Source organism: Schistocerca nitens, chromosome 2 (genome assembly GCF_023898315.1).
Source record: "Schistocerca nitens isolate TAMUIC-IGC-003100 chromosome 2, iqSchNite1.1, whole genome shotgun sequence".
NCBI classification, from domain to species: domain Eukaryota; kingdom Metazoa; phylum Arthropoda; class Insecta; order Orthoptera; family Acrididae; genus Schistocerca; species Schistocerca nitens.
The window spans coordinates 394,108,613-394,133,043 of NC_064615.1; the positions used below are offsets into that span (position 1 = coordinate 394,108,613).

Consider the following 24,431-nt stretch of genomic DNA (forward strand, 5'->3'; position numbering starts at 1 on the left):
ATTGTCCTGTTGGAACAGCAAGTTCCCTTGCCGGTCTAGGAATGGTAGAACGATGGGTTCGATGACGGTTTGGATGTACCGTGCACTATTCAGTGTCCCCTCGACGATCACCAGTGGTGTACGGCCAGTGTAGGAGATCGCTCCCCACACCATGATGCCGGGTTTTGGCCCTGTGTGCCTCGGTCGTATGCAGTCCTGATTGTGGCGCTCACCTGCACGGCGCCAAACACGCATACGACCATCATTGGCACCAAGGCAGAAGCGACTCTCATCGCTGAAGACGACACGTCTCCATTCGTCCCTCCATTCACGCCTGTCGCGACACCACTGGAGGCGGGCTGCACGATGTTGGGGCGTGAGTGGAAGACGGCCTAACGGTGTGCGGGACCGTAGCCCAGCTTCATGGAGACGGTTGCGAATGGTCCTCGCCGATACCCCAGGAGCAACAGTGTCCCTAATTTGCTGGGAAGTGGCGGTGCGGTCCCCTACGGCACTGCGTAGGATCCTACGGTCTTGGCGTGCATCCGTGCGTCGCTGCGGTCCGGTCCCAGGTCGACGGGCACGTGCACCTTCCGCCGACCACTGGCGACAACATCGATGTACTGTGGAGACCTCACGCCCCACGTGTTGAGCATTTCGGCGGTACGTCCATCCGGCCTCCCGCATGCCCACTATACGCCCTCGCTCAAAGTCCGTCAACTGCACATACGGTTCACGTCCACGCTGTCGCGGCATGCTACCAGTGTTAAAGACTGCGATGGAGCTCCGTATGCCACGGCAAACTGGCTGACACTGACGGCGGCGGTGCACAAATGCTGCGCAGCTAGCGCCATTCGACGGCCAACACCGCGGTTCCTGGTGTGTCCGCTGTGCCGTGCGTGTGATCATTGCTTGTACAGCCCTCTCGCAGTGTCCGGAGCAAGTATGGTGGGTCTGACACACCGGTGTCAATGTGTTCTTTTTTCCATTTCCAGGAGTGTATATAACAGTCCCTGTTCCAGCTTGACTATGTAGCAGCTTTCAGGAGCAACAAAAATTTGATTTTAAATATATTACATAATTACTGACCAAATTAAAAAATTGTAAATGCTGCCACAATCTACTCATGAAGAATAAGACAAGTATTATTGCTAGAATCTGCGTATGTGTCTTGAGGCAGCATAATTCACCGTGTGCAAATATCCAGATTATATTCAACCAGTATTTGGGAGCACTTATAAATTTGCAACTGTAATGTCAGATCTTTTTTAAACGTTTTTTCACTTACAAGGTTATCGTCAAATATTTAACACACTAACGTATTTGTGAAGCAATTAGAAGTTTGAAACCGTTTTCTACAGGGGAGTTCGACTCTTTAAAAAATCTGGTGTTTTCTATTTAGTTTTGAACTTTTCTACAAACATATTGCACCACAATCCATTGTACTTTAAACAAAAGTCTGGCGGGACACAAGACTGTAATGCTCTGCTAGCTTCTGTGTCGGGATCTTCGGCCGCTGTTTAACGATCTTCCTGACGATTTGCCAGTACGAGTGGCTGGCATTGTCAAAGGTTCACCCTCCACTGCTGAAAACCATTTTACTATAAGACATCCAGCGTGAAATATTATGGGCAGTTAGTCACTCTCATGTCTCATGCTTAATGTGAAGACAGTAATCAAAGACGCTCATCATCTTTAACGTTCAGTTTCTGCAAGAGAGGACTTCTCTTCTACAATACAGCATAGGTTTTGTTGATGTACCCGGTTCATCACCTTTTGTTAATAACGCTGGAACTGAGACTAATTTCCAAGTGAATGGCTGGTGTAGTTTCGCCAAAGTTAACACACATTTTCGTACATATTTCTCGTCATAACAGCTTCGTCTTTCTGCATCAACTTACAGAACACCTAAATTACTCCATACGTTTTCTTTAACTGTAACATGCAATTCGTAACAAGGGCTACAATTTACGACTCAATTTTTCAAAGTACACTAACTTCAGGACAAGATATAACAAAATATTTTAACATAGTAGTTTATCAACATATTTAAGAATTGAGTTCTTATTACACAATCTGAAAAGATCTACAGATTTTTACCAATATACTTATTCTCTAGGGCCAAATTAAGTCAAGTTTCGATATCTGCAAAGTTCTAGGCTTAATAAGTTTTATGTTCCATCTGGCAGGTAATCCTTGGGAACATTATTGCTTTTACATATGTGTCTGAGTGTTTGTTTCACGTAATTGTAGTCCCCGTTTTCTTACTTGTTATTCATTATATGTATATAATGGCACCACCGATTCCCAAAGGGTTCAAATGGCTCTGAGAACTATGCGACTTAACTTCTGAGGTCATCAGTCGCCTAGAACTTAGAACTAATTAAACCTAACTAACCTAAGGACATCACACACATCCATGCCCGAGGCAGGATTCCAATCTGCGACCGGAGCGGTCGCTCGGCTCCAGACTGTAGCGCCTAGAACCGCACGGCCACTGCGGCCGGCGATTCTCAAAGGGTATCACTACATTCTTGTGAATACGTGTTTGGCTAACACGGAGACTTGAGTGTCTGCGGCACTACTCCCCTTCAGGTCCTGCAGTACTAACCTCAGACTGTCCTCTTTCTCCCCTCGGGAGCCCGTTCAGAGGCTGCGTACAGGCTAGCTCAATCTAGGTGCAGTGGAAAGGCGAAATGAAAAGAAGACAAGAATTTCTGGGGAGGTGGATATAGGGTAATATCAACAGCAGCAGAAAATATTAGAAGGGACGTAGGGTTTGTTATGAATAGGGAGGTAGGGCAGGGAGTGAGTTACTGCATTCAGCATAAGATTGTTGTTATCAGAATTGACAGCAAACCACCGCAACGACAATAATCCAGGTACACTCGACGATATCGCAACAAACAGAAGATGAGGAGACAGAAAAAGTACATGAGGCCATTGAGCGGGTAACTTGGTATGTAAACGGAGATGATAATCTAATAACCGTGGGAGATTTGAACTGAGTAATAGAAGGAATAGCAGAAGAGTGTGGTTTGGTAGTGGCGATCAGAGTGGAGAGAGAGACTAATTGAGCTCTGCAATAAATTTCAGCTAGTAATAGCACTGTTCAAATCACAAGAAGAGTAATACTTGGAAGAGGCACATAGATTCCATCTGGATTACATCATGGTCAGACAAAGATTAAGAAATCCGATACTGGATTCTAAGGCTTACTCAGACGCAAATATAGACTCGAATCACAATTTAGTAATGGTGAAGGGGAGAACAGGCTCAAGTTTAAGAAAATCATCTGTAAGTATCAGTGTGGAAAGTAGTGGTATAATGAAGTACTGAGGAATGATGTGATGAGTTTAAAGTTCTCTGAGACTACAATTAGTTCGATAACGAAACCTTTAATAGGCAGTTAAATGAAGAGGGATGGACTTCTCTAAAAAGGGCAGTCAGGAAAGTTGGACGGACAAATATACACTCCTGGAAATGGAAAAAAGAACACATTGACACCGGTGTGTCAGACCCACCATAGTTGCTCCGGACACTGCGAGAGGGCTGTACAAGCAATGATCACACGCACGGCACAGCGGACACACCAGGAACCGCGGTGTTGGCCGTCGAATGGCGCTAGCTGCGCAGCATTTGTGCACCGCCGCCGTCAGTGTCAGCCAGTTTGCCGTGGCATACGGAGCTCCATCGCAGTCTTTAACACTGGTAGCATGCCGCGACAGCGTGGACGTGAACCGTATGTGCAGTTGACGGACTTTGAGCGAGGGCGTATAGTGGGCATGCGGGAGGCCGGGTGGACGTACCGCCGAATTGCTCAACACGTGGGGCGTGAGGTCTCCACAGTACATCGATGTTGTCGCCAGTGGTCGGCGGAAGGTGCACGTGCCCGTCGACCTGGGACCGGACCGCAGCGACGCACGGATGCACGCAAAGACCGTAGGATCCTACGCAGTGCCGTAGGGGACCGCACCGCCACTTCCCAGCAAATTAGGGACACTGTTGCTCCTGGGGTATCGGCGAGGACCATTCGCAACCGTCTCCATGAAGCTGGGCTACGGTCCCGCACACCGTTAGGCCGTCTTCCGCTCACGCCCCAACATCGTGCAGCCCGCCTCCAGTGGTGTCGCGACAGGCGTGAATGGAGGGACGAATGGAGACGTGCCGTCTTCAGCGATGAGAGTCGCTTCTGCCTTGGTGCCAATGATGGTCGTATGCGTGTTGGCGCCGTGCAGGTGAGCGCCACAATCAGGACTGCATACGACCGAGGCACACAGGGCCAACACCCGGCATCATGGTGTGGGGAGCGATCTCCTACACTGGCCGTACACCACTGGTGATCGTCGAGGGGACACTGAATAGTGCACGGTACATCCAAACCGTAATCGAACCCATCGTTCTACCATTCCTAGACCGGCAAGGGAACTTGCTGTTCCAACAGGACAATGCACGTCCGCATGTATCCCGTGCCACCCAACGTGCTCTAGAAGGTGTAAGTCAACTACCCTGGCCAGCAAGATCTCCGGATCTGTCCCCCATTGAGCATGCTTGGGACTGGATGAAGCGTCGTCTCACGCGGTCTGCACGTCCAGCACGAACGTTGGTCCAACTGAGGCGCCAGGTGGAAATGGCATGGCAAGCCGTTCCACAGGACTACATCCAGCATCTCTACGATCGTCTCCATGGGAGAATAGCAGCCTGCATTGTTGCGAAAGGTGGATATACACTGTACTAGTGCCGACATTGTGCATGCTCTGTTGCCTGTGTCTATGTGCCTGTGGTTCTGTCAGTGTGATCATGTGATGTATCTGACCCCAGGAATGTGTCAATAAAGTTTCCCCTTCCTGGGACAATGAATTCACGGTGTTCTTATTTCAATTTCCAGGAGTGTAGGTACACGAGAAACAGCTGCAAAGAAATGTTGGGTTACGGAAGAAATACTTCAGTTGATCGACGAACGAAGGAAATAAAAAAACTTCAAGCAGTGACAGGCATACAGCAACGTAATTCATCACTTAGGGATGAAATAAACAGGAAGTGTAGAGAAAAATGGTGGCAGGAAAAATGGGAAGAAATCGTAAAAGAACTAGTCACCATAAGGACTGATTCGGCATATAGAAAAGCCAGAACAACCTTGCGTTGTATTAAAAGCAAGGGTGGCAACATTAAAAGTGCAGCAGGAATTCTGCTGTTAAACAAAGAGATAGCGCATGACTGTAAGGAGTATACAGAGTGTTCATTTTAATTGAAGACCTTGAAATGTCTCGAAAACTACACACTGGATCGAAAAAAGTTGTAATTCAGATTTGTTTGTCGCGGAGGAGGGCATCTATGATATCACCCTGTAAGTGGGTGGCAACTTTGAAGTCTTCAACGGAATCCTTCATTTTTATTGCAGATTACGATTCTACGGCAAAATTTACATATGTTTTGTCTGAAGTATTTTCTTCGTTTCGCCACAGATGTCGCTGTAATCGGAGGAATAGACATGGTAATTTACGACATGTTGCTCAATGGCCCTTGAATATCCAATGGCATGTGGGACCCCACCTCCACGCTGCGAGGATAGGAAAGGCTAGTATTTCATAACTTCTAATTGAAAACCCCATTCCTAACGATGTATTCCTCCAACATATCGACCAGGGGGACTACTTGACTTGCACCATGGCTCTGTAGCGAAATACGACATATTATAACAAGTAGTACACCGCGACTGGAGCTCACGTACTGTGCAGAGGTAGAACAGAGAGTGCCTTGAAACATTACAATGCTTGCGCAGTGTTCATTGCCTGCATATCTACCTATCATTTAGAGAACAGACGTTCAAGTGGACGATGAATATTGCAACCACCGAGGAAAAAATTGAAATGATCCTGTTTTACAGAGAGTGTAAGAGAAACGTTGAGGCTGCTGTTGCCTAATGTGCCGAATGTTTTCTAGAGAAAGCTCGCTCTCGTTCGTTCCTTCACAAGGCTGTGAACGCCTTTATGTGTGATGGCAGCGTGCAGATCGGCAAAAGGAAGCGAAGCAAATATGTTATAGGGGAAGGTAATGAAATAGCTGTATTAGCGGCAGAGCACCACAACCCTCGGATAATAAAACCCTACTGGTTACGGCAATTGGACCATCAACGTCCTTTGTCGGTTAACGTATGGTGTGGCATACAGCGGAACAAACTCACTGGTCCGTATTTTACCGACGGCACGCTAAATGGAAGCAAATATCGATCGCTTTTGGAACAAGAAATAACTGTACTACTGCAAGATGTTAGCCTGGACGTTCGACTACGTATGTGGCTTCAGCAAGAAGGTTGCCCGGAGCCTTTCGCAATTGAAGCACGGGAGGTATTAGACCGTGTTTACACTGGCCGGTGGATCGGCAGAGTTGGCTCTATTAATTGGCCCGCTAGGTCGCCGGATTTCTTTCTGTGGGCATTTTTAAAAGATAAGGCGTACCAGCAAGTGCCAACAGGCCCTGAGGTCGTCAGAAACCCCTGTGCTGACATTCTCGCAGATATGCTTCTGTCCTACGCACGGCCATTTGAAATAAGGATCACTAAGTGTACTGAAGTTGGCAGTACTACGTTCGAACACTTACTCTAACTGGAAGAGTAGCGTTCGCCTCTAGCCACGGCCACAGTGGCGCGTCGAGTAGTCCCATGTTCGGCATGTCGGAGGAATACAACGCTGCGAATGGGGTGTCCAATTAGTAGTTATGAAGTACTGGCGTGTTCAACCCTCGCAACATGGAGGTGGGGTCCCACATGCTATTAGACACTGAAGGGCCGTTGCGTAGCATGTCGTAAATTACGACTGTGTTCCACCGATTACAGCGCCATCTGTGGAGAAACGAAGAAAATGCTTCAGACAAAACGTATGTACATTTTTCTACAGAATCATAATGCGCAATTACAAAACAGGGGTTCCCACTGAAGATTTCGAAGCTGCCCACCGCCACCCACGCACGGGGATGGGTAGGGGGTGGAGTGTTGTACAGTCATATCTCATATATCTCATGAATTTTGCCTTCCCTAGAGATTCGATATATCGAGGTTGCCGGAAAAAAATTACAACCCACGATTTTTTCGTATTTGTCTGCGGTGGGGGCCTATATTTAGTACTGGTACTACAAAAAAGTAATCACATTGTTATGCATATTGCTTTACTTCTTATGAATTAGACAACAATGTATTTAAACTTCCTGGCAGATTAAAACTGTGCCGGACCGAGACTCGAACTCGGGACCTTTGCCTTTCACGAGCAAGTGTTCCATCATCTGAGTTACCCAAGCACGACTCACACCCCGTCCTCACAGCTTTACTTCCACCAGTACCTCGTCTCCTACTTTCCAAACTTCACAGAAGCTCTCCTGCGAACCTGTGAGGACGGGGCGTGAGTCGTTCTCGGGTAGCTCAGATGGTAGAGCACTTGCCCGCGAAAGGCAAAGGTCCCGAGATCGAGTCTCGGTCCGGCACACAGTTATAATCTGTCAGGAAGTTTCGTATCAGCGCACACTCCGCTGCAGAGTGAATATCTCATTCTGGAAACAATTTATTAATTTAAAATAAAGTGCTTTCATCGTAAGAAAATTATAATCAGTAAAAGAATACGCAGTACATACATAAACATTTGACCACCTGTGAGTAAATGTCATTGACTATGATTACGACGGCTGAGAACACATAATCCCCTACCTCCTCACACCTCTCCAGTATGCTCTGATTATGTAGATAGCCTCTTTGGCCTGCCTGGCCATCACTGGCGGTGCTTCTTTGACCTCTCCCTCCCCCTCTACCCTGTCGTTTTCGTCCCCGTCTTTTTCCTTCACTGTCTTCACGAAGTCACCAATTTCGGCTTCTCTTAGCGATCCTGATACTGCGACATCGTTGTCTATATCCACGAAATCTTCAAAACAAACGTGGGTGGTCTTAAAACGGGTCGCCACTTTTGTCCAATCGGACTTTAATCAGAATTCCCATAAGCCAGTGTCAGAATCAAACTATGATTTTACGTGCTTAAGTATTAAACCACTAGCTACTCATTTTCATCTGTCGTCGAAAACCCACATGTTCGGTAACAATTGACGATCGTTTGTTCCTTCGCGTTTCTTTACGCTTTTCCAGCATTCTCATATCATCTAAAATGTTGACAGTTGTGGGTTGTCATCGTCAATATTGCGGACTGTCAGTCGGACCACTTCGTACCTGTATTTTTCTTTGGCGTTTATTCCTTGTTCTAAGGGCTGCAGGTTCGCCGTAGAGTTAGGTGGTAAAAATTGTACTGTCACACACGCTGCAATTGTCCAGAAACAACACAACTTTTCGTTTTTCAGTAGTCATTTTCCTATCAAGATACTTTAACCAGTTGGAAAACACTTCTGAAGACATCCATGCTTTCTTGTTCGCAGTATGTTCCAAAGAGAAGACTTACACCCGGAAAAACGTCGCGGTTTCTTAGGTTTTCCAGTCATAAGTGGCTTGTGTTTTTCTGTGCCAGTCATATTTGCTGCAAACAGAATGGAAACACGACCTTTGCTTAGCTTACCTCTGGGACGATTCTCTCCTCTGAAAGTCAAAGTTTTGTCTGGAAGACATTTGTGGAAAGTGTCAAAGTTCATCTGCATTAAAAACAATCCGCTTTGTAATCTTGAAGGATCCTCTGCACATCTACCTCCTACTCATCACAAATTTTGTTATCTACACTGCCTCTTTCCCCACTCACTTTTCGAAAAACAACACTGTTTTCTGAAATTTTCTAACCGCCCGTTACTCGCACAAAATGTATCGTATCCCAACACTGCCGCAAAGTAATCTGGCTTTTATTTCAAAATAAGTCCACCAATAGTCACATTATTGTGCCTCTGTTGTCGGAACAACTGCACTAAACACTGTTCTAAATCTGGAAACTCAGCCTTTCGTTATCCTTTCCAATCTGTCCCTTCATCTGTGTTAATCACGCGGTCCTCATTCTCGATCATTGTGGATAGTGTGCTTGCTAGAATCCCAAACTCGGTAGTTACGTCTTTTTATTCGCTCCTGCTTTTACTTCATTAGTGGACTTTTGCTTTTCAGCGGCTGTCAAACTGTAGGGAAAGATGGTTAATATAAGTACGACATGTATGAAGAAACAACAAGGATGGAGGACCAAGAATACAGTGTTCAGATTTAAAAAGAGTGTAAAACTGGGGTGCTGTCTTTCATCCCTGCCATTCAAAAGATAAATCAAAGTAGCGATGAGCACACACTTTGCACTAAGAGTAAACTGAAGAAAGACGAAAGTAATGAGGAGCAGCAGTCATAAGATTAGCAAAAACACTTACCAATATATGTGAATAAGAAGTAGACAAAGTTAAAGAATTCTTCTTCATGGGGATGAAGCAATGAGGACATAATATGCAGACTAGCAAAGGCAAAGAGTACATTTCTGGTCAAGAGAAGTTTACTAGTATAAAACATAGGCCTTGATTAGAGGAAGAAATTCTTGAGAACATACGTTTAGAGTATAGTATTCTATGGTAGTCGATCATGGCCTGTAAAAAACCGGAAAAGGAGAGGGTGAAAGGATTTGAAATGTTGTGGTACAGAAAGATGTTGAACATAAGGTAGACTGATGCCGTAAGAAATGAGCAGGTTCTCCAGCAAAGAAAGGAATATATATGTTTGGACATCAGAATGGCTCTAGAGGCAGTGACAGAGAGTAAAAACTGTAGGGAAAGACGGAGACGGAAATAAAACCAACAAAAAAATGAGCACATAGGGTGCAAATGCTACTCCGAGATGAAGAGGTTAGTGCGGAAGAGGAATTGGTGGTGGGCCACATCAGTCACAGGCCAGAGGAGAACCTTAAACTTCAAGTTGTTGAACCCATAGTAGTACTATAGTAGTAGAATTGGTAATTTGAGAGGACACTCAGAAATGACACAGACATAGCATCAGAATGGTTTCACAAACGATAATAAGCATACTGATCTATACTAGTTGATGTCTGGGAATGCAAGAGAACACCAAATATCTTTAACGCAATTATCAAAAATGGATAATGAATGCCAGACCGTGTTCCACCAGAAGGAAAGGCAGACCAAGAGCTAGATGGATGAACAATGTGCAGGCTGACCTTGCCAAGATGGAGATCTGTGGATGGAAGGAAAAAGCTGAGAACGGAGAGATATGGAGGGTGATTGTTGAGGAGGTCAAGGCCCACCAGGTGCCGAAGAAGTTGTCAAACCAGTCAACACTGAATTAAACTAATCACTGAGTCATGAAATGAAATGACTATCTATCAAGGTCGACCATGCCATATATCTGTTTCTATTATTTAACACATAACTTCGCCAGTTATGTAACAGCCAGCATCACCATGAAACTTTGTAAGAATCTGGGCATTTCCTGAACAAGGATTGATGTAATACTCACAGCCCAGAGGCTTGCACCAGATAGACAAGTGAAGTGAGGTGGACAAATCAGTCTTTGGACTGAAGACAACAACAACATTAACAACAACAGCGCAAAATGTTACATTCTAATACCTTTGGTACTGTCTTTTCAAGAGTACTCGCCTGGGAAAGCATCTTTCATTACGACTTCACTTCTGTACACTGAATGATTGAGTAAGAATACATGTTTAATATACACTCCTGGAAATAGAAAAAAGAACACATTGACACCGGTGTGTCAGACCCACCATACTTGCTCCGGACACTGCGAGAGGGCTGTACAAGCAATGATCACACGCACGGCACAGCGGACACACCAGGAACCGCGGTGTTGGCCGTCGAATGGCGCTAGCTGCGCAGCATTTGTGCACCGCCGCCGTCAGTGTCAGCCAGTTTGCCGTGGCATACGGAGCTCCATCGCAGTCTTTAACACTGGTAGCATGCCGCGACAGCGTGGACGTGAACCGTATGTGCAGTTGACGGACTTTGAGCGAGGGCGTATAGTGGGCATGCGGGAGGCCGGGTGGACGTACCGCCGAATTGCTCAACACGTGGGGCGTGAGGTCTCCACAGTACATCGATGTTGTCGCCAGTGGTCGGCGGAAGGTGCACGTGCCCGTCAACCTGGGACCGGACCGCAGCGACGCACGGATGCACGCCAAGCCCGTAGGATCCTACGCAGTGCCGTAGGGGACCGCACCGCCACTTCCCAGCAAATTAGGGACACTGTTGCTCCTGAGGTATCGGCGAGGACCATTCGCAACCGTCTCCATGAAGCTGGGCTACGGTCCCGCACACCGTTAGGCCGTCTTCCGCTCACGCCCCAACATCGTGCAGCCCGCCTCCAGTGGTGTCGCGACAGGCGTGAATGGAGGGACGAATGGAGACGTGTCGTCTTCAGCGATGAGAGTCGCTTCTGCCTTGGTGCCAATGATGGTCGTATGCGTGTTTGGCGCCGTGCAGGTGAGCGCCACAATCAGGACTGCATACGACCGAGGCACACAGGGCCAACACCCGGCATCATGGTGTGGGGAGCGATCTCCTACACTGGCCGTACACCACTGGTGATCGTCGAGGGGACACTGAATAGTGCACGGTACATCCAAACCGTCATCGAACCCATCGTTCTACCATTCCTAGACCGGCAAGGGAACTTGCTGTTCCAACAGGACAATGCACGTCCGCATGTATCCCGTGCCACCCAACGTGCTCTAGAAGGTGTAAGTCAACTACCCTGGCCAGCAAGATCTCCGGATCTGTCCCCCATTGAGCATGTTTGGGACTGGATGAAGCGTCGTCTCACGCGGTCTGCACGTCCAGCACGAACGCTGGTCCAACTGAGGCGCCAGGTGGAAATGGCATGGCAAGCCGTTCCACAGGACTACATCCAGCATCTCTACGATCGTCTCCATGGGAGAATAGCAGCCTGCATTGCTGCGAAAGGTGGATATACACTGTACTAGTGCCGACATTGTGCATGCTCTGTTGCCTGTGTCTATGTGCCTGTGGTTCTGTCAGTGTGATCATGTGATGTATCTGACCCCAGGAATGTGTCAATAAAGTTTCCCCTTCCTGGGACAATGAATTCACGGTGTTCTTATTTCAATTTCCAGGAGTGTATCTTCTGTGAGATGTATACTATACGTAGCAATATTGAATGTATATGTGGTTTCTCAATATCTGTTTGACTTGGCCTATTTAATGTACATTACATTAATACTTGTTCTATAGATCATGAATATGACATCTTGTAATGATGTGGGATGTGGCATTTTAACATAAGGTTTCATAACACTAAATATTATTGTTTTACTACTGCATATCTAAAAATTCATCTACTGAGTTGAAGGAGTTGTTATTCAGAAATGCTTCTAATTTGTGGCAGCATAATTCACCCCTTTCTGTGCCTAAGTCAGAATTAACTCAGAATAGTTGAGATCAACCTTTCTTCTAGTGTTGTAGCTATGCACTTCACTGTTATTTTTGGATTGGGATGGGTTGTTAATAACAAATTTCATAACTGAATAAATGTATTACAAAGGTACTCTGAATATCCCGAGCTCCTTAAATAAATGTCTGCAAGGTGATCTTGGGTGGGCTCCAGTCATTATTCTGTTCACACACTTTTGTGCAATGAATACTTTTTCTCTAATGATGAATTACCCTAAAATATGATACTATATGGAAGCAATTAATGAAAACAGGCATAGTAGGCTAATTTACTGATATGTTTATCACCAAAATTTTCAACAAACCTAACCATTTCAGCAGATCAATGTGTTTCTTCAAATTCAATTTCTCATCACTGCACACACCCAGAAATTTTGAATATTCTGCCTTAGCGACTGACTTCTGTTCATAGTCTATATTTATCGATGGTGTTATGCCATTTACTGTACTGAAATGTATACAGTGTTTTCTCAAAATTTAATGAGAGTCAATTTGCAGAGAACCACTTAATAATTTTCTGAAAGACATATTTACAATTTCCTCAGCTGATTCTTGTTTGTTGGGTGTGATTACTATACTTGTATCGGCAGCAAAAAGAAGTTGCTTTGCATCTTTATGAATATAGAGTGGCAAGTTATTAATATGTTAAGGACAAGAAGGGATCAAAGACTATACCCTGTGGGACAAAATTCTTGATACCTCTACGGTTAGAGGACTCTGCTGATTTTTGCAGACACTCTGTACTGTTAATTTCAACCTTCTGTATTCTTCCAGTTAAATATTAATTAAACCATTTGTGCACTGTTCCACTCATACCACAATACTTAAGCTTATCTATAAGAATTTCACGATTCACACAATCAAAAGCCCTTGAGAGATCACAAAAAATCCCAATGGGTGATGTTCAGTTATTCAGAACATTTAATACTTGATCAGTGAAAGCATGTATAGCATCTTCTGTTGAAAAGCCTTCCTGAAAACCAAACTGACATCTTGTTCAAATGGCTCGTAGCACTATGGGACTTAACATCTGAGGTCATTAGTCCCCTAGACTGAGAACTACTTAAACCTAACTAACCTAAGGACATCACACACATCCATGGCCAAGGCAGGATTCGAACCTGCGACCGTAGAAGCAGCGCGGTTCCGGACTGAAGCGGCCGGCGACATTTTTTAGTACTTCATTTTTACAAATATGTGATGCTAGTCTTCAATACACTACTTTTTCAAGAATTTTTGATAAAAACTGTCAGAAGTGAGACTGGGCGGTAGTTGTTAGCATCAGATCTATCGCCTTCCCTATATTGACTGATTGCGTGGGTCAATAAAGATACAATACAGTAACGGCATTATCTTCCACAGCTGCCTTGCACGAAATTCTAACTAGCTATGAACAGTAAGTAACTCAGAAGCTTTCAGATGGGATTAATAAAACGTCAGAAAATCGCGCATCGGCATGCCATTTCCAGGCATCATCTTACAGCAAAAATTACAAGAAATACGGCACCAATGCAGTTAAAAACCTACGAAAAACGTGCCCTACGAATATTTATAGTGAAATGGCACGCCGGTAACTAAATGTTAAATAACCATGAACTACTCGTAATGGTTTTGTTGATAAATTATACGATTGAAATGAGATGACATATACGTATTTCCTCTACTGCCTCTTTAATCGATGAATTTGAAACGCTACACATAGATCAACTTTCTAGAGAAACCTAATTACGGTGAAAGCTAGCTTCAACAACGACTATGCGAAACATACAGTTCGCCAAATGCATAAATAACAAAAGCACACAATAGCAAACGTGTCAACTTATCCATAGACGCAAGATAACTCCAATAAAAATAAAAAATCGCAGACAAATGGAAGCAGCAACATCCGAAAGTACATCATTAATCGCGTCAACAAAACCTAAGAGATCGCAGAAATAAAACTGAAATTACGCTTCTAGGTACATACATCAAGGATATTACGCGATTCACTAAACTCATTGTACTTACTAGCAAAAGGCAACGATACTGTCAGTATTAGCTTTGCCAACATATTTGCAGGACTTCACACAGATACTAAACGAGGCATGACTGCACTTTCCATACTGCTACTGAGCACACACACACAACATAAGTTTCGCACTTTGGTGAGGAATAATTTAAATAACTTTTAAATAAACGGTCTGAATACAGTTCAGTGGCGAGTCTGTTTATGGGACTTCATATTTCTTACAAGATGTTACTTTCTAAAACGAAACGTGCAGCAGACAAGTTTGGTTCGAGTTTTTATTTAATACATTCCAACAACAGATTTGCAGCTCCCAGTCTATTAAACGCACGTGGCTTTTTAAGCTTCTCAGATACTTTCGACAAAATTATAAAAAATTCTGAACATAAAAAGGGCACAGCTCAGTACTGTGCATTTAAAAGCAGGTTACACACGATTACATAGACAAAACTACAATGACACACACAACACATTGCAGAACGGTACAACGTTGCATTTGATAACAACTCACTGTCTGGGATAGCAGACCACGCCGACGTAAACACCAGCACGCTAGCCAAAGAACTCACCGCGAAAAGACAACGCACCCCAGCAACATGTGTGCAGTGATCAATAATGGCTGTGAGCTTTGGAATAACGTCTTTGGCAGGCTTGGGAGAAGCCGGGAACTGGCGCAAGTTAAACTGTGTGTCTATATTTTGGCGGTCAAGTAGAGTAGCTAAACGCAACAAGACATGAATTCAGGTTCTTTTAATCCATCAGAAACTGATACCGGTGTTCACAGAAATCACATAAATAATTTGAATGGAAAACTGCAGCTCACAAGCACACGCCACTGAAAACTTATCAATGAACGCTATCTCTTGCTTTCGTTTCTCTAGTGCTTTTGGTTTCCTATTTTACGTAACACAGAGTCCTGCCGACTTTTAAACCACAAAGCAATATGGAACTGATTCAGTGTGAAAACTGTTGTCTGTATCAGCCTACTGTAATGAGAAACAACATTGGAAACCCATTTTCAAATTAAAACATCAACTAAAATGTATTAATAAACTAGCAAATGTATTTCCACCCATCAGTGTTTCATTCCTTCCGCCCCCCCCCCCACCTCTCTCTAAAACAGAGTGTAATAAAATAAATATTTTTCGAATTTCGAATAGTAATTTGTTATTAACTGCCATCAAGCCTGTTAATGTAGCAAGTTTAATTGCGAATACCTTCTCTCCCCCCCTCTCTCTCTCTCTCTCTCTCTCTCTTTCTTTGTATGTGTGTGTGTGTGTGTGTGTGTGTGTGTGTGTGTGTGTGTGTGTGTGTGCGCCTAATTATATGATACCAGTCGCAAATCCTAGAGTGACTACAGAACTACAGCTTGCCCTCACTCCCCTAACCAACACTCACACCACACCTAGCACATAATTATATTCACCCAAAACTATAAATTTGTCAATACACTCATGCTTTCAATTTTGTCATTTCCAATAGTTTCCTTTGATGGATGCTTGTGAACTTGTATATTTATTCAAGTATCACCTGACATATCTAGTTCTCTCCCTTGGATTGTCAGCAAAATGTAATGCAATTTCTTACTACCATTACAACGCCTTTTGCCAACAATTTTTCTTGCTATATGGCAGAAAGTGGACTACAGAGTTTACAGTTTCACTTGCCTATGTTGTTCATTGAGGCAAGTTCCCCAGTTGTGTATTGTGCTTATGCTATCACTAGGAATGTATCTTTCGAAGTAATAATTGGAAAGTGAAAATTAATAATGCAGTGCAATATTTTAAAATCTATTCCATTTTATTTCATAACACTGGAGAGAGCTAATGCTGAGGTGCAGAGAAGATTAACTCCAGTACTGAACATGCAAAACATTATGAACCTATAGAAACATAACACAATATATTTTAATATTTCCACAACAAAAAGAACTTGTTGATCTGTGGTGTATTTTCTGTTTGGAATTAAAAATGTTGCAACACATATTACAAAGTGTATGTTGCATTTCAAGCAGCTTCATATAAAATGTCACTAGTAATAGACTGTTCACAACTGTGTGATGCTTAAATTTTGCTATATTAAGCTTAGTGGAAACATGACCATGATTAAAACAAGTTTATAAAGACTGAGGGGAGTGAGATTATAACTGGAAACCAACAACAAGACCTCATTTTTTCAGAACATTTGTTCATTTAAGTTTTGTTCTAAATTTTTTCACTGCCTAGTGTTGAGAGGGCATAATATAAATAAATATCAGAAAATCAAAGAATTATTATGTTTCTCATAATATACTACTCCAAAATATTGAAATCAGGGTGCAGTACAACACCCAATACTTATATCAGTGTTAATGTTATTACATTGAGAAAACAGAAAAGTGTGTGATTGACTACATCTACAGCTCCATACATAGCGCACAAGTCACCATATGATACATGGCGGTCGGTACCTTGTACCACTATTTTGTCATTCCCTTTCCTGTTCCATTCACAAATGGAACAAGGAAAAAACAACGGTCTGTATGCCTCTGTACAAGTCCTAATTTCTCACATCTTGTCTTTACAGTTGCTATGCAAAATGTACATTGGCACACTAGAATTGCTCTGCAGCTGGCTGTAAATCCCTGTTTTCCAAATTTCCTCAGTAGTGTTTTGTGAAAAGAGTGTCCTCTTCCTCCCAGGGATTCTCATTTGAGTACACAATGCAACTGCATAAGTCTAACTTGTTGATTGAACCTACCAGTAACAAATTTAGCAAGATGCCTCTGATTTGTTTTGATGTATTCTTCTAATTTAACCTGATGGGGCTTCCAAACACTTGAGCAGTACTCAAGAACAGGTTGCACTAGTGTTCTTTATGTAGTCTCTTTTAAAGTTGAATTATGCTATCCTAGACATCTCCCAATAACCCAAAGTTGACCACACAGTTCCCATATTATTGACCTTATGTGCTTGTTACATTTCATATTACTTTATCAGAATTGACTGTGTCAATCAGCACTTTACTAATACTATATTTGACCATTACAGGATTGTTTTTCTTACCCATCTGCATTAACTTACATTTTTCTACAATTAGAGTAAGCTGCCATTCATCACATCAAAATGAAATATGTCTAAGTCATCCAGTATCCTCCAACAGTCTCTCAACAATGACTTTTTCTTGTAGACTACAGCATCATCAGCAAATAGTTGCCGATTGCTGTTCACATTATTTGTCAGACAGTAGATATATAGAGAGAACAACAGTGGTCCTATAGCACTTCCCTAACCAAGGCTTCACATTCTAGGCAGCTCCTCTGCTGTTTCCAATATAGGTTCATGAGGTGTCACTCAATCTCTATCAGTTTAAGGTTACTGAGGCAAAAACACAATATGCTTTTCTATGCTGACAGTATTTTATTGATAATAGTTTTTACTTTGAGATAGTTGATGACTCTACTTGGAGGCAAAATGAAGCTTCCTGGGACAACTTCTTGTTGTTGTATTGTCCTTCCCACTCCCTATCAACTGAATGAATTTTCGTGGACCATCATTGAACAATTACATCATTTAGAAAAACTACAAAATATGACTAGTGGTACTTAGAGAGGACAAAACCGTGGTTCCCAACCATAGAAGGAGCCTATTCTGATTTTAGCAGCTTAGGAAGTTTAGAATTATTTTAGAAATACTGGAATGCAGAAAAAAATCTACCAGAAAATATTGTTACACAAGTGAGAACAACAATTATGAAATCATGTACACTGCTGTCCCCAAACAAGATCACATTCGGACCTTTCCTTTCATGTTTGCTGAATGTGTCTGAAAAATTCATCAATTTTTGGTATGTGAATGTTATATTCTGTGCATGGGGCCAGATTCTGAGTGATGAAAACAGAATACTCAAGCTTAAATTGGAAGAGATTGGTCATCAGGTATGTCTTAATATCCCCAAACCTATGAAAGGTTTGCCAGAAAGTGAAGCTACGACTAAAACGGCTCACAACAGGCCTAGCAGTAGATGGGTAACTGTAAAATCGAAGGGGGCCGCTTACAAACATATTAACAATAAACATAGGCAGGACTTTGTGTTACCATTAAATAACAAATATAATTCGCTTCAAAACACAGATGACATAGAAACTGTATCAGCACACTCATCTGATAAGGTGGTGCAGGACTCTCAAAATTTAGCAAACAGCCAAGGAAGGTATAAGAAAAAACGTAAAATCAAGATTTATTCAGACAGTTACGCCAGAGGATTAGCAGCTATGTTAATGGAAAGCGGACCTCATGTGATTAACGAGTTTGAAATAGAAGGTACTGTTAAATCAGGAGCTGGTTTACGAGATGTTTCAACATCAATCAAGAAAGAAAGCACAGTCCTCGTGGACAGAGACTTTGTAGTGGTAATGGCCGGAGAAAACGACGTCAGCAGAAACGAAAGGAAGATTGCTACCTCGACACTGAAGAAGACTCTCGGAATGTTAACCCACACCAAGGTGATTGTTGTTAATGTGCCACATCGACATGATTTGCCCCAGTGGTCATGTGTTAATAAGGAAGTGGAGCAGACAAACAAGGAGTGCAAAGCTATCTGTAAGCACTTTAAGAATGTTTCCCTAATTAACACCAGTAGTTGTAGCAGAGAATGGCATACCAACCATGGTCAACATTTCAGTTATCTAGGTAAACGTGTTTTAAGTGATACAATTATCGGAATAGTATTGGATAAGCTAGAGAAGGAAAAAAGACCAGTAATGTGTTTGGATTATGTTTCAACTGAGATGACAAAAAACTTGTATGCATAGACCAGGTTGGGTGTTCTAGTAACATAAGGACACAACCTGGTCAACTTTCATGCAGTAACAGTAGGTCATGTCAACTAAGAGAATATGCAAAAAAAAGAAATGCCTAAAGTAGAGTTTAAAATATGCTACCTCAATATTCAGGGCATGGCAGATAAAAACTTAATTGTCAACGAATTTTCAAATGAAAACGCGATAGATATTCTATGTTTAAGTGAACATTGGTGTAAAGAGGATGAGCTTGGGTACAAAGTATTGGATGATTACACACTACTTAGTTGCTATTGCAGAAAACAGCACTTACGTGGTGGGGTAGCAATATATGCAAAAACACCTCTTGCACCAAACTGTGGCAGGATAGATCTCAATACCCTTTGTGATGAAATGCATTTTGAAATGTCAGGTCTAGTAATTGAGAGCCTTAGGCTAATGGTAGTAGTAGTGTACAGGCCACCTAGTGGTGACCCCCATATCTTTCTAGAGAAACTTGAGGAACTCTTAATGTACATATGTATACCGAAATGGAAAAAATACAATGTTGTCATTGGAGGGGATATCAATTCAAGTTTTGATGTCCTGCTGGACAGAAAAACTGTGACAGAGCTCCAAAATGTGCTCCGACAATTTAACATGTACTATGTCAACTGCAAACCTACCAGAGGCTCATCCTGTCTAGACAATATATTTACAAATATTAAGAGAACATGTATGTCCACTGATGTAATTAGTTTCCCTTTCTCAGACCATGATGCAGTATATCTTAGTCTTAATAATGTAACTTCAGACTGCACCAAACCAGAATCTAAAACTGTGATTACTAGACCAGTGAGCAGAGAGAGGATGGATAGGTTTAGACATGCCCTCACTTATTTCAGTTGGGACATATGTTTTATTAGGCTTCAACATTGTTCAGCTGATATTGTATTCACAAAGTTTTTCTCCATCTTTTTAAATGTATTTGAAAATAGCATCCCTCTGAAAAAATGTACAGTGAATATTAGTAGTAATTACAAGAAAAGGACAATGAAGGAATGGTATACTCCACAGTTAGGGCAACTGAAAAATACTGTTATGTTGTATTCTAGTCTGTACAAAACCAGTAAATCAGAACTGTATAAAGACCTGTATGCTAAAGCTAAATGCAAGTACAGGAAGGCAATAAATGAAGCAAAGAAACTGCATAACATAGTAAACATTGAAAAATCTAACAATAAATGCAAGAAGGCCTGGAGTGTAATAAACTCCATTGCACACACTAAACACAAAGAGGAAATTGCCATTACCCCAGAAGAATTTAATAAATATTGCATTCAGTCCATTGAAGAAATTAGTAGTTCAATAATCAAACCACCTGAAAATGCACTTAGTATTATGGACAGCTGCTTTGAAAAGCTTCCCCCAAGCACCTTCACTTTCACAGAAGTGAGCCCAAATAATATCCTAAAAATAGTGAAAAATTTCAAACCTTCAGTTAGTGTTGATTACTATGATATGTCATGTAATTTGTTGAAAGATGTTATTGATTGTGTGATTTATCCTTTAACCTTTTGTGTTAACAAATGCCTAGTTGAAAGTAAGTTCCCCGACATAATAAAAATTTCTAGAGTTGTGCCCATATACAAAAAAGGGGAAAAGAACTGTCCCGCTAGCTACAGACCTATATCCATGACCCCAGTTTTTCCAAAAATTTTAGAAATGATTATGTATGAGCAAGTTAGTGCCTACTTGGGTAAACTAAATATAATTAGCGATAAACAGTTTGGATTTAGGAAAGGTAAATCCACAACAGATGCAATGGACTCCCTCGTAAAATTAGTCCTAGATGTGTTCGAGGCTAGGGACTATGCCCAGGCTACTTTTTGTGACCTGAGCAGAGCCTTTGACTGTGTAGAGCATGACACTGTGCTGAATAAGCTAGTTTACTATGGTTTTGATGACAACAGTATAAATATGTTCAGGTCTTTCCTAGAGAACCGTCAACAAGTTGTGTGCATTGGTAGGGAGAAATCAAATTTGGTTAATGTTAGGTACGGAGTGCCTCAAGGGTCGGTGCTTGGACCTTTACTGTTTATACTAATGATTAATGACCTGCCCTTATTCATAAAATCTCATACAATATTCTATGCTGATGACACAACTTTTCTGCATAAAAGCTCTGATCTAGGTACACTGAAAACACTGACCGAAAATACCCTTGCTCAGTCCTCATTATGGTTCAAAGCTAATGGCTTCTTGCTAAATGAAAACAAAACCCAGACACTTTACTTTAGCCTCAGAGAGATTCCTAACTACCAGGAATTAGAAACTGTTAAATTTTTAGGTGTTACTATTGACAATAAATTGACGTGGGAACCACACATTAAAAATATATTGGCTAGGCTTTCAAGAGTGATTTATCTAATTAGAAATTTAAAAAGACATGTTCCCAATGACTATGTGAGATTAGCATATTTTGCCTTCTTCCAAAGCATCATCTCTTATGGAATTTTACTGTGGGGTAGTAGCTGTCATGTAAATTACATTTTACTTTTACAGAAGAAAGTAATAAGAATAATAACGGATTCTGATAAAACAGAACATTGTAAACCTCTGTTTATTAAATTGCAGTGTCTTACAGTAGTAACATATTCATCTACAATGTTTTAATGTACATTAGAAACAATGTGTCTAATTTTGTGTTGAGAAGTGATATTCATAGCCATAATACTAGAAACAGAACATCTGTAGACGTATCATATCATAGATTATCAAAATCGCATAACTCTTACCTAGTTCTTGGACTAAGGATGTTTAATAGACTAAGTGCTGACTTTAAAGAACTGCCTGTAAATATCTTTAAAGCTAAATTATACAAGCTACTAGTGAACAATCCGTTTTACTCCATTGATGAATTCTTTGAAGATGAAAGTACTGTATTCTAACGTGTACCTATTTTATGTAAACCAATTCACTTCGATATAGTAGTTTATGTAGAAATATATGCTCCTGACTTTGTCTATTGCTGTAATCAGCTGAACGACAATAAAATTATTATTATTATTATTATTATTATTATTATTATTATTATAACATATGACTGTGCCATGACATTCATCACCTGTACTCTGTCCACATCCAAATTGTCAAGAACACAAAACTAGCAGAGTAACTAGTCAAAAACATTCAAGATGTGTTCTTCTTCTTCTTCGAAGGCAGGATAAAATGTATCCACATAGGCCACTTGATTGGTTTCTTCTCTGACAAAAAGCCACGTTAGTGTGTGGTGTTAAGAAGTGTTTAGCATAAACTACATGATATGTAATAAGGGGCAAGGTATGAGCAGGGCTGTGGATGAGAACTTTATATGACAAGTGACACTTCATCAGTCCTCAGACCTTGTTGCACAGTATGCTCCATTTATGATTTATGGAAAAGTTAACAAAACAGTACAACTATTACATTGGATTATAACAATGTTTGATTGCATATTTGAGTTGCAGGTGCAAACCAATGGCTTCACCACCAGTAGATCCGCTCAGATGTTCTTTTAATTATATAGAGACATTTTGAGGAAACTCTCAGTTATGTAGCACATGTCAGAAAACAAGATTACACTATACATATGTAGAAAGAAAGAAAGATACGCTATTGTAACTTCCACAAATCCCAACTGAAAGATCATAATTGATGTGGAATAAGTAAAAAACTGTTAAACAAATTTTCATTTTAAATGACAGTACAAACCTGTTACAAAAGATGTAAATGTACGATACAATGATGTGCATATCGTAATCCTTAGGCTATTGTAGCCACTCATTGTCAAAGAGAAAAATCACTTTATAACATTTACAAGCCTCAATCACATTATTGTACTGAAGATGTAGGAAAATTAGATTTTAAGTAATAAATTTCTTGATAGTAACACATACAGATGAGTCAATTACTAAGAAATTTTCAGTGGAGTAGAAGGAGTTGGCCTCTAAAAAATCCTTTAGGCCCTTCTTAAACCGAATTTCAGAAGTAGTTAAATTTTTTATGTCTGTCAGCATATTATTAAAAATACATATTCTTGAGTAATGGACACTTCCTGGACCAAAATAAGACTTAAACTTTATGAAGATTGTTTTTATTTATAATTCTGTTTCAGTGGACTGAGCTGTTGGTTTGAAAAATCGATTATTTACAACATATGTCATTAAATAATAAGTATACGAGGAATCTGTAGTACTAGTATCCCCAGTTTGTTGAACAGACTTGTGCAGGACGCTCTTGAATTCACACAACAAATAAAAAATTGTATTATACAATTTTGGAATAGGTAAACCTTAGTTTTGTTTGACGAGTTACCCCAAAAAATTATGCTGCATCACATTATGAAATGAAAGAAAATGAAGTGTGGTACCTTTTTTATTTTTATATCTCATATGTCTACATTGCATTTTCTTAGACACCTCAGTAACTCTGTGGTATGCTCTTCCCAATTTAATGTACACTACTGGCCATTAAAATTGCTACACCACGAAGATGACATGCTACAGACGCAAAATTTAACCGACAGGAAGAAGATGCTGTGATATGTAAATGATTAGCTTTTCAGAGCATTCACATAAGGTTGGCACCAGTGGCAACACCTACAATGTGCTGACATGAGGAAAGTTTCCAACCGATTTCTCATACGCAAACAGCAGTTGACCGGCATTGCCTGGTGAAACGCTGTTGTGATGCCTCCTGTAAGGAGCAGAAATGCGTACCATAAAGTTTCCCACTTTGATAAAGGTCGGATTGTAGCCTATCGCGATTGTGGTTTATCGTATCGCGACATATCTGCTAGCGTTGGTCGAGATCCAATGACTGTTAGCAGAATATGGAATCGGTGGGTTCAGGAGGATAATACGGAACGCCGTGCTGGATCCCAATGGCCTCGTATCACTAGTAGTCGAGATGACAGGCACTTATCCGCATGGCTGTAACGGATCGTACAGCCACGTCTCGATCCCTGAGTCAACAAATGGGGACGTTTGCAAGACAACAACCATCTGCATGAACAGTTCGACGATGTTTGCAGCAGCATGGTCTATCAGCTCGGAGACCATGGCTGCGGTTACCCTTGACGCTGCATCACAGACAGGAGCGCCTGCGATGGTGTACTCAACGACGAACCTGGGTGCACGAATGACAAAACGTAATTTTTTCGGATTAATCCAGGTTCTGTTCACAGCATCATGGTTGTCGCATCCGTGTTTGGCGACATCACGGTGAACGCAAATTGGAAGTGTGTATTCGTCATCGCCATAC

The 24,431-nt window shown here is 41.7% G+C and overlaps 1 protein-coding gene across 4 annotated transcripts in view; it reads right to left on the reverse strand.

Annotated features, from left to right (window-relative positions):
• The window catches only part of LOC126234421 (probable inactive tRNA-specific adenosine deaminase-like protein 3), a 612,850-nt gene extending 597,916 nt beyond the window's left edge, over positions 1-14,934 (reverse strand). For 2 of the 4 annotated variants that reach the window (XR_007544722.1, XM_049943111.1), the window contains exon 1: positions 14,880-14,934. The gene's annotated coding sequence lies outside the window, so the exon portion shown is untranslated. The remainder of the gene's footprint in view (positions 1-14,879) is intronic. The other 2 variants (XM_049943113.1, XM_049943112.1) reach the window with 1 other exon arrangement.
• Positions 14,935-24,431: the final 9,497 nt, after the last annotated feature.